We start from the raw sequence: 12266 nt of genomic DNA on the forward strand, positions 1-12266 counted from the left end.
ATTACGGCAAGGCTGGGATGGTCAGTTTGGTAAAGTAAATCCGTTGGGCATCTTTCTTTGCCTTTAGACAACAATTCTGATGGCAAAAGAGCCAAACGGGACAGGCCAAAAAAAAAAAAAAAAAAAAAAAAGGAAAGGTTTGGCTGAACACGCAGCCAAACTTTAAGATTATTTCCTAAATAAATGAGTAGAATTCTGCAGATGCACATTGTCAACTCATCAGTTTTTTTTCTTTTTCTTTTTTCCCAAAAGAAGAAGAAGAAAATCATCTGGGAATATTTTGGGTAAACTGTGGCATCTTCATTACGTAATACACTAACCAGTCGTTTCATTAGGTACCCCTCTTCAACTGCTTGTTAACACAAATATCTAATCAGCCAATCATATGCCAGTAACTCACTGCTTTCAGTCATGCAGACATGGTATAGACGCCCTGCTGAAGTTCAAAATGAGCATCAGAATGGCGAAGAAAGGTGAGTTAAGTGATAAAGTATTTCAGAAACTGCTGATCTGTTGGGAGTTTCCCACACAATCATCTCTAGGGTTTACAGAAAATGGTCCAAAAAGAAATGAACGTCAGTTTTCCCAGCAAAAATGATTTGTTAAAGTCAGAAGAGAATGGCCAGACCACTTGTTACAGAACAGCATCACTGAATATATAACACATGCATGTTTAACCTTGAAGCAGATGGGCTACAGCAGCAGAAGACCGCACTCCTGTTAGAAGATTGGGGGGAAAAAAGGGTCCGAATCTGGCGTAAACAACACCATCCTGTCTGTGGTGTAATGATGTGTGGGATGTTTTCTTGGCACACTTTGGCCTTCTTAGTACAAAGTGAAAAATATTTAAATCCCACAGCCGACCTGAGTGCTGTTTTTGACCATGTCCATTCCTTTATGACCACAGTGTACCCATGTACTGACGACTGCTTTCAGCAGGATAACGCACCATGTCGCAAAGCTCAAATAATCTCAAACCGGCTTCTGGAACATGACAATGAGCTCACTGTACTCAAATGACTCTGGGTTCCTCCGGCTCTGGAGGTAGAGGAGGTTCGACACCCAGCTAGGGCTGCATGTGGAAGTATCCTTGGGCAAGATACTACAGAATAAGTTTCCCTGATGCATCCAATGGCGTGTGAATGTGTCTGCAATGTTAGACAAGGTGCTTGTGTAAAATTGTGTGTGACCAGGTGAATTAAGTTTATAGTAAAAATGAGTGCTCAGTTAGAGAGAAAAATATGGAAGTCCATTCACCCTTTTACCATTTACCACAGTCAGAAGATCTCCATCCAATAAAGTATGTCAGTATGGACCACAGTCTCTCACAGTGTTTCCTGGTAGAGGAGCCAAGATTGAGGAACGCAAACATGTTTTAATGCTTTTAACAATTTCTGACTAGTTGTCCTTTACAAACAGAAGGTTTTCATGGTGTGGAGTGAGACTGCTTTATTAACCCATTTAATCCCCAATTTTTCCCTGCAAAATAAGTGCATGTATTTACCCCTTAGACTCCCCCTACACACAATGTGTTTAATTTGGTTCATGTAATAGGGGGTTAAAACGGTGGGATTAAATGAATATGTCTTCTCTATGACATCATTTAGCCAAATACTGTAAGAAGCCAAATATTTAATGCAGTCTGAAGGTTGAAATTTTGGCCAATGTGATGTACTTGCACATGCATTTACCTCATTTAAATGCTGTGAATATAATATTATGAAGTTTTAATGGAGGTTTCTGTTTTGAGGTAGGGTTTAGACAACGTGAAACGGGTCTGTCACTAACATAACATATGGCTCCTGTAAAGTAGTCCTTGGCATGTTGTTTAAACATCCTGGTTAGAGTCATTTTTCATTCACAGGGTTAAAGGTGTGAAAAGGTGCACTTGAACCCAAACTATAGTTTAGGTTATATGCGGTATAGTGTAATGCTAAAGTTAAACACAAAACCCGTCTGAAAACTGGGTAAAAAAAGTCTTCAACACAGTGCCTCCCAAACAAGACGCCTCCAGCGTTTGGCCCTCTTACACTGCAGAGGTTATTTGCTCTTTACTAAAGGACTGTTTGCTCTCAGTCAACAATATTATAACAATAACAGCTGATAACAATTGATGTGGCCTTTGAGTCAAGGCACAAATGCCAAAGACCACTTAGTACAAGCAACGCCTGACTGAACTGACAGCCTGACGTGAGCATTCACTGAATTTACCTTGAAGTTGAATCTTCTTCATTTCTGGCTAAAAAATGACTGAATAGATAATTTGGGGGATGATTAATAGGGAGCATCAAATTTCTAAAGCAATACATTGTACTGCCTTACAATGTATGGTGGGTTTATGCCTCATGCTACTTGACATTTCCTGAAATGAAATAGTTTGCTCATGTAAAGTGGGATCCCTTTTATGTCATTTCAGGAATACTCACCTGGGCCGTTTTAGTTTAGAACCTTTACTGATTTTGCTGAGAGTCACAGCTCTCATTGACATTTACAGCTATGTAAAGTTCAAACAAAATTAAATGGCAAACATGCAAAATTAACAGCTAGTGGGGTGGGATTTAAAGGCTAAAAAGAACGTTTTCACCCAAACAGAAGCTAAACGGGAAAAAAACTGGACTGAAATTACAAGAAACACATAACTACATGACTGATAATGTTTCTTTGTCTCTGCCAAATGTGTAGCTAACTTTTCATCATCATCATTTATTGAAGACAACGTCAGTATTATATTAAGACTTGTTTTGGTTTAATCCAACCAGCATCATCTTCTACCACATCACTTTCACAAATGAAGCCCAAAGAAAGTTGTGTCAAGGAATTTGGTTAATGAGACTTTTGGGAATTCTCGTGTGCTCATTTCTTTGTCAGCAAGTCAGAAATCTGGTTTGATTTGTAGCACGGTTGTAAACTTTCTGTTGCGTCATTGAGTGCTTTTTAGTAATATTACAAAAGTCTGTCTTGTTTTTTTTAATGAACCTGAAGTTGTGCAGGTTTAATCATGTGGTGGTCTGACTGTTAATGCAGAAGAAACCCTATTTTGGTGGTGGGGTGATGCTGAGGGTATCAGTGCTCCACCATGGCGATGATTTGTGTATTTTTAATGCTACACTGGTGCAGGAGATGTTCCGTGGATCGTGCTGCATCAAGTCTCATTCCAGGTGTCAAGCCATATTTGTGTTCTCGGTACCTAACACAGGATCTTTCAAGCATTAAAACAGTGCGTGTGTTGTCAGGGCCGAGCCTGTGCGAGGTTGATGTTGACGGGTGGCTGAGAGGCTCCAAAGTGGCCCGTGTTAAGGTCTGCGCTGTGTGGCCTCTGCCAATTACAAATCTCCGAGCCCGAAACAAAATGTCTGCTGTGCGAACAGGTCAGCAGGAATAAACGAGGCAGTGTGCGGCACTCGGTGAGGGTGCCTGCCTCTTATGATTAATGGGACGATTGACTTTGGCATGGAGTGTGCCGGCCCAGACTGATGGCCATATGATTTGTCAACATGTGTCCTTTCACCTCATAATTCCACCCCCACCCCCGGCAAAAACACACACATACAAACACTGCCTGAAAACCAAGCAACAGTTTCGCCTTTTAGCAACTTTCTTATCATACAAATCGTACCTATTTTCACTATCTTGCCCTTGACACCAGTGTGAAGGGAAATTTCACTTTTAATATGGAAATAATTAACTACATCAATACCATTAATTCAACTGTGAAAAAAAACCCCATTGCATATACGTCAGGCTCAAGGTCAGACGATACAGGACTTTAGCGTAAGGTTAGTATTGATTGTAATTATCTTTCACCCTGAGGTAGAATTGTTGCTCATTTGTAACCCAATTGTCCTGTATTTGCTAGCTCTTATTAGACAGGCACGGCTATCATCCAATAATCCTGACACACTGACCGAGATGCACACAGCTCAGTCAGCTCAATATCCAATTTAACTTCCCAATCAACCTTTTGCACTTTCCTTCACTGACATTTACTTCACATCATACTCTGGTTCTCCGTTTAATGAGCGAGTATGCATTTCTAAAATGTTAATTCACATGGATAAACATATCGAAGAAGGAGCAGTGAATGGGCATTTGTCAAAAAAAAGAGTAGTTATAAAAATATTTCCTTGCAAAAGATATATCAACAATAAGCAATATAATAGTGCATCTTTGGAGATGTGAACAGTGAGCGCCTCGAGACGGCTGAGTATGTGTGCGCCATTATTTTGAAAAGTAAGATGCAAGCAAGTCCACACATGCTTTCAGTCTAGCTGTAACTGTGTTTGCCATATAATACAAAGCAAGAGAACGCTACAATATTAGAAACAAAATAACAGGATATTTAACACATAATATAAAGCATGATTAGCTATCTGTGCCTTTGCATTGTATGAATACTGGTAGCTTTTTTGTCCAAATATAGTAACATCTGGCTTCCAAGAACAATATCATGGGCAGCAACAACACTGAGGCTTCAAAATGTTCAAAAATGGGTTAGTGCTGCTGTGCCTCCATCTGTTATATACAGTCTATGGTAGACATTGACATCAGCATTTTTGCCCAAAGAACTGCTGCTCACTGGATCTTTACTCTTTTCAAGAAAAAACGATTCTTGCAGGATTTCTTTGAACCACATGTTGGCCAGGGCCTGAATCCTTACGTGACCTCCTGTAGTCCACAGTAGATCTCTGTCCTGGTGTTTGTGAGTGTGTCCTGTGAAAAATAAGGTGTTATTTTTCTTTTCACTAATATATATTAAGCACTTGTGCTCCAGTGTTCATGATTAACCAGAGTAGTGTAAATCTCTTGGTGATGCCTTATCCTCGACTGAGTTTGGCCAAACAAGGCAGTAGTCACAGCCCTCCTTCCTGCTGAGTGCTTCCAACCTCGGGACCCCCCACCTTTACTTATTCACCTCACTTACCCCTCCCAGCAGGAAGAATCAGCGGTAGGTCCACAGCGGTGATAAAGAAAGCCCAGGTGTTAAAACAGTTGGAAGGAATACAGCGGGGATGGTCGGAGGAATACATCAGCTTATTTAATTTACAGAAATGAATATCCATGCATATCAACAGACCACTGATTAATCAGAGCAAAAGCCTCACGTCAAACATGACCCTGAAACCTGTCTAACTTGGTGAGATTCTGTTTGCCCCTATTTCAATTTCTAACTAAGAGACACATCTCCGAGAAGATGTTTTAAATGTTTTCCTCTCATTGCAAAAAAGTGCCATATTTTTCTTGTTTTCATGGAAAACTAGGGAACAACTTTATCAGCAGACTAACACGCTTAGGTTTGTGGCCTTGATCTGGGCCATTACAAAATACAAAACAGTTAGTGTTTAAATTAAAAAGTATACTACAGAAAAACAAAATCAAATGAACCAATCACACATTCACACATAAACAGGCTGACTAATTGGTATTTAAGGGGAGGGTACTCGCCTACCGGTCGAACCAGAGCCCAAATAAGCGCTGGATTGAACCACTACAAATTTAAAGGGTAAATCACCCACAAAGTCAACCACGGAGTAAACAGTGAGCCCCCAGCATGACGCAGAACTTAATGCAAGCTCCACATAAGGATAAAAATAGAATCAAAGATGTCCCTGAGTTAGCAGTTGGGAAGGTCTCGTGCTGCTTGAATGCTGCTATATTGAGGTTTCTCATGTGACATCAAGTGCACAGTTCTCAAGAGTTAACCCACTATATTGGATCAGATAGCAAAGTTGCTAGCAGATTGCCATGGTAGCCTGCAAATATTCACTAACCACTAGCTGAATGATAGTAAAATGTGCAAAAACAAACGAGAAATGAAGAAGCTTCGCCTTCAATGCAAAACCTGTGCTGTAGCTAACATGTATGAAAAGCCCCAACTTTTACTTTGAAGGAAAAGGGTCTCAATTTCCAGTTCCTGTTTACAATTTCACTGCAGTTCAGAGAGGAGCTGATCACCCTTTTTTTGAGTGCATCACTTTCATTTAAACTAGGCTTAAAGCACAATGTTAGCCAAACCAAAGCAATCACGAGGATGTTTTTGCTAACTTTGTGGAATACACGTTTTCCCCTAGCAACAGGTGGTTGCCAGCTGGTTACTGTCATGTCTATAGGCCTATGTGACACAGGCCTTATTCACTTTATGTTACAGTGATGGTCACACATTCAAAATAGTGGACAAGCTAACACCACATGACTGTATAGCATGACATACATTACATGCAATAGTGAATCTTAACAGTGCAGAAGAAACATGTCTCATCTCTTCACCGTTTTTAATAATGCTAGCTAACACACAGAGAACGAACCTATGCTGCCTGAAGACATGGATACAGTTTTGTTAAAATCCATGGATGTCATTAATTACAACATTTTTTCACTGGCTATACAGAAATGAGTGTGTTCCAAAATGCTACCGGACCACTGAAATGTCCCTTTTTGGCAGTTAGCTCATTGCTCAGATTATCCTTCATTTAATTTTTCATTTAATTGTTAATATATAAATGATTTTGAGATAGTATCAACAGCCATGGGGGAGGTCTCTCAGTAGAAAACGCTGTAAAAGTTATGAAAATACACTTATGAGTCCAAAACTTATGCTGTCCAGTAGGGAGTCTTTGCTTATGTTTGACACCCCCTTGTTATAGTGTCCGTAACAAATACGCTAGGATAGGGTAGGTTTTGAAATAAGATGATCAAAAAAAGAAAAGCTGTAATTAAAAAGGAACCTATATTCAAGTATACAAAGCCAGGGTCACACATTTGATCTCGACAGCTTGTTCAGTGGCAGCCCCGGGGCAAAACCCCTCACTGAAACCCACAAGTAAGAGTTACTGAAACAAAATATCAAAAATAGTTGATCTCACTCACCTGCTGATCAGAGCTGAAAACCCCCCCAAACAGTGTCCTTTTGCTGCTGACAGGACTGTGTTTGCGCATGTCTGCTCCGGTCATTGCTTTTGCATTTCAAAGCATAGTTGTTTGATTTAATAGCTTGGCTCTCAAATCAGTAATGGGTTGAAGGGTCACTGCGGAAAACAATGTACCGCTAATAAGTGACTCATTTTGAATAGAATAGAGGAAGCAAGCATATCTGATGGGAGATAACAGGGAGAGGGCCTGCAGGGGACACACAGTTAATGAGGACTTTTACTATAACACAAATATACAATGGATGCTCTTTATGTTTTCGTTTGATATTTTTTGAAATGTTCTGTGTTGAAACAAAAGACTCTGAATGCCCTCGAAATGATTTTGCATTTTAAGTTTTGCATTTCTAAACATTAACTGCTACACATTATCACTTGTTATAGTGTAACACCTTTACAATAGTTAACTATTAGCAGTCTAATCAGGAGTGGGGCAGTGCACCTTCACAGGGATTCTGACATCTCAACCCAGCACCCCCTCCCGGCTTTTATCCCCCAGGAACCTCCTGCTGCTTGTCTCCTGAATGCTTTCCCTCCTCCTTTCACCTCTTCTGTTTTTCCATCCTGACCTATTGTTTGCTGACTGATGAAGCACAACATTCAAACCGGCTTGAGCTCTTTGTTTCCGGAGCAGCAGGAGATACCTGGTCAACCACCTGAAAAAAGGAAGGTAGAATCTTTAGGTTTGTGGTAAGTACATTCAGTATTGTTTAGTTACTTTCCAAGAAAGAGTATGAGCTCTGACTGTCAAACACTAGACTATGTCCTGCTGAAAAAACACCCCTGAAACATCTGAAGCAAGATTTTCATTTGCAGTGACCAGAATCGACATGGAGTTAATCGTCAGAGAGACAGCTCAGGTCAAGGTGTTTGAAGACAAAGTTAAAGAGGCGAGACGACGATAGTTTACACATATGCAGAGAAATGATAGTGAATACATGGGACCAAGGATGAAGATGAAGGCAGGAGGAGAAGAGCAAGACCTCTGAGTATGTAGTGAATGAGGACATGCACAAGGTTAGAAGTGATTTCGATTTAGACCGGACGCCCCTCTTAACCCTGAACGTTGACCTGATGAGTAGTTACATTTCTCAGGAGGTGGACGTCAGGTTATGTGGAAGGTAGGTATCTGGGTTTGAATCCACCATATGCCCCATGTCTGGGCTCTCTCCGGGTACGCTGGCTTATTCCCACAGTCCAAAGACATGCAGTTAGTTTGGTTAGGTTAATCGGTGATTCCCATAGGTGTTAATGATAGTATCAATGGTTATCTGTCTCTGTGTCGCAGCTATGCAACAGACTGGTGACCTGTCCAGGATGAACCCCACTTTTCTTATTCTATAGCAGCTGGGACAGGCTCCAGCCCCCCTGTGACCCTGGACTGGGTAAGCAGAAGAGAATGGATGCATGGATGAAAATAAAAAAAATCATTTAGTGCGAGGTTCAGTAGTTCAGTTTTCACTTTGCTTTTCTCTTGGTTTTTGGTCTCCAAGGTTTCATTGTGTGTTAGCCGTAATATCTGCACATCCTTTACAAAGAAAACAGCAAAGTCAGTATGATAAAAAGAATACCTCAATTTCAACTTTGTCAATATTCAGTTTTGTGTATCATACTGTATTGGGATATATTAGAAGTATTTGTATTTGCTAGAGCTATTTTGTAATATATTGTATTATTTAATATTATGATCACTCTTGGATTAATGAAGGATTCTGATCAGGATGGTTTCAATGATTATTTTTTTCCATTGATCTAACCAATATTCAAATTGAAAGTACTGATTTGTATGGTGCTATGTATGAATCACTACTTAACAAACTTAAGAAAACACCAACAAATAGAAAAAAGCTGCAAAAGCACACAAAACAAAACAGAAGTTGAATAAAACACAATTACAAAAAATGAATGAAAACTCACAAAACACAACCAAAGTGTTCATGGGGAGACAATAACGTGAAAATATCACATGTGGAAGTGACAAGCTAACAGTTATCGACTAATCAATGAATCCTTCCCTTTGGGAGTCGGTCTTGTTGCAATCTCTGGCATGTTTTGGTTCCTATCACTTCAGAAGCTGTTCTACAACATTATTGTGCCCCCCGAATACACCTTTGTTGTGTTTTTGTTATTTATTTTTTACATCCGTTGTGTTTTATTTAACTTCCATTGTGTGTTTTTTTCCTAGGTTACAGTGAGTTTGACCTCTCAGGACCACCATAGATCATGCAGCTTTTCAGCATTTTACATAAATGTGAAAACCTTCAGCTCAATGTATTATCGGACAAAACTCTCATCTCAGGCGTGCTGCTAAATAGACCATGTAAGGGAAAATTTGCAGTTCTTTTAGAGTTGCTTTTTGAAGTGTATTGAATGGTAATTTGACTGTGCTGTAAAATAGGAATGTGTTGGTGTGAAAAGCAGAGACAGGTAGCTACAGCTGTTCGGTGTCCCCTCTCTCCTTCATCCCCACCCAAGTGGGAGGTGTTGAGGTGAGAATGAAGCCCTCCCTCCAGCTGCAGTCCCTCTGACCCAAACAGTCAGGGCACTCCCAGCTTTTGTGGAAACAAGCTGACAGGAAAGGTAAACATCAAGGTGTGGAAAGAGCCTCTTCCTTTGGTGGTCTCATCAGTCACAGAGCCCCGCACCAGTTTAACTGCAGCTTTAAATCACAAGCGGAGGCCGTGAATTCAAACATCGGCCAGCAGAGATGAGAAATTATGATGTGAGAGCTGACGTGATGATGTGAGAGAATGGAGCTGCTTTTCGCCTGTTGTCAAGGAGATGTCTGGTGTATTGTGACCTCTAGGGGTGGAGACCATGGAGAGGACATCAATTTTAAAAACTACACTGCATGTTTCTGTGTTCTTATATATCTGTACAAAACACTCCAGTGACCGATCTGCTTTATCTTTATCTTACTGCATACTGTTTTTTATAGTTTTTTTTAATTAAAAACTTGTTTTCATGAGTTTCTTATTTTCTTTATTTTTTCCATTCTTATTTAACTTTTTATTTTTTATGATGGCAAAGCTGTCTTTAAAGCAACGCGCCAAAAACAAACTTATAACAACAAATACAACTTGATACAACTGATTTCTGGTATCCATCCATCCATTTGCTTCTGGTTGTCCTTTTCAGGGTCGCAGGGGGCACTGGAGCCTATCCCAGCTGTCATAGGGCGAGAGGCGGGGTACACCCTGGACAGGTCACCAGTCTGTCGCAGGGCCAACACACAGACACATTCACACCTTTGGGCAATTTGAAACTGCATGTCTTTGGACGGTGGGAGGAAGCCGGAGTACCCGGAGGGAACCCACGCAAACACGGGGAGAACATGCAAACTCCACACAGAGAGACCCCGGCCTGATGGTGGAATTGAACTCAGGACCTTCTTGCTGTGCGGCAACAGTGCTAACCACCATGCTGCCATTGATGTGCAATAAAATGATAGTGGGAATTTAAACTGTTAAAATGACTTTTTGACCTAAAATCAGTCAAAAGTACATAAAACTAGGGATTCCAGTTGTCCTGTTTTATTCGGGACATCCCATATAATGAGCAAAATTGGTTCGTCCCTTATTCTACCTCAAATGTCCTGTATATTGCCATTGCCCGCAATGCCACAGATGGCACACTTACAAATACCAAATCTGATTTGGCCGCAATTGTAACAGACGAGCGCTTGTATTTGAATATTTTTTTATTTTTTTTCCTTATTTGTCGAAGGAACTGCCCATGTGATTTCTGTCATCATTTACTGCAGCTTTGTATATTGCTTTAGATGAGGTATTGATTAAACTGAAACCAACATTGTACTGCATTTTTATTATAAGAATATGAACATGCATTTATATTTACACTATGCCCAGCTGTCTGTGCATTGTGCTTCTGCCATACCAGAGTGTCCCTTATTTGGTAGTTATAAAAGTGGCAACCCTAGGTCAAACATATCTCTCATGACTGATATCAAGTCATTTTAAGCCAGACGTAAGATTCCCATCACCAAGTAGAAGCTGCAATCAATTGTTGGCAAAATGACTCTTCTGTGTAATTTATGTAACTGGGTAAAAAATCTCATTGACATTAAAAATGTGTTTTTTTTTTTAAGAGAGATCTGGTCAAGAGAGCACCAGAAATTGTAAGAAATATAACATCACAGTTCTATAAGCACAGTTTAAGTTTCCAAAAAAGGAGAGGATTGATTGTAATCCGGTACAATGAGTAGAGTAAAAAACATTTTTTTATATATAACCCCTTCATAAATACTCTTTACTTCAGTGTATTTACTCATTTAAGTAAAGATATTATGCATAAAAATCAAAGAAAAAAATCAGTTTTAGTAAACGATTACCAGAACAGTGTAGTTGTCCGTAAGTTACGGTCATGGTATTTCAGCATCCAGTTAGCGCTGCCAAAGCATAAAGGGAGTACCATTAGTTCCGCCCAAAGTTTTTAAATTCAACATTTCTATTAGCTCAACAAACATCAGCAAACACACAAACTGTTTGTGTGCAGTTTGTCGTACAATGTGTTGCTAGCTAAAATTCCAGCAGCTGTAATTCCCATTTGTACTCACATTTTTTTCAAATTCTCTTTCACTGCTTGTGTCTTATGGAAGAAGATGCATGATTTATGAAGTTTAACAGAGTTAGAAGTTAGCAGGAAGTTAGCGTGCTGTGTTCCATCAAAAGATGACACACTGACCGTGGGATTTCTTGAAAACTGAAACGTATAGTTCTGCTATCAGCGTGAACATAAATGAAGACAAAAAACTAAACTGCAGCATTGTTTAGGATTACTGTTGTTTGGCTAGCTGGTATATAATGGTCTGCTACGTGGTAGCTAGCTATGGCTAGGATAATATGAACACATTAGCATAGTGAAGCTGGACAATGAAGGCTACCCTTTTCCATTTTTTTTTTTTTACCCTTTTCAATAAAAGTTAAAGTGAGGGTCCCCAATGGTCAGAAACAAATGTAGTTGCATGGCAGTAAAAGATGCTGAAAATGGGCCACACTAAAGTTAGGAGAACATCTGAGATGATCCATCCATAACACAAGGTTCGTCATTAATGTACTACTGCATGGTTTGGGTGAGTGCTATCTAAAATTCTTAATCCTCAGCTTCATCTTTCTTTGGACTCAGAGAGATTCTTTTGTGACCTGTTCAAATATTTGGTGTCTGGCAAACCATGGGGTGAGGGACAAGCTTTTGAAAACTGAGCTTTAAAACATGCTGCAGATTAATACTGCTATTAAAAAATGCAGAGAGGCCAACAGTGATCACTGACTATTTTGGGGGGCTTCTTCAGATTAAATGGAACGAGACAACAGCCTTGATGAA

At 39.9% G+C, this 12266-nt stretch overlaps 1 long non-coding RNA gene across 2 annotated transcripts; it reads left to right on the top strand.

The window, feature by feature from the left end:
* The first annotated feature begins 6997 nt into the window (after nt 1-6997).
* On the top strand, nt 6998-10735 carry LOC145421524 (uncharacterized). Of its 2 annotated transcripts, none has more exons than XR_013902911.1 (4): nt 6998-7613; nt 8212-8308; nt 9109-9243; nt 10062-10735. It is a non-coding gene; the product is annotated as an uncharacterized LOC145421524 (long non-coding RNA). The 2 variants fall into 2 exon arrangements; XR_013902910.1 differs by lacking the exon at nt 6998-7613 and adding an exon at nt 7635-8044.
* Nucleotides 10736-12266: the final 1531 nt, after the last annotated feature.

The sequence above is a fragment of the Astatotilapia calliptera genome, chromosome 17 (assembly GCF_964374335.1).
Source record: "Astatotilapia calliptera chromosome 17, fAstCal68.1, whole genome shotgun sequence".
Lineage (NCBI taxonomy): Eukaryota > Metazoa > Chordata > Actinopteri > Cichliformes > Cichlidae > Astatotilapia > Astatotilapia calliptera.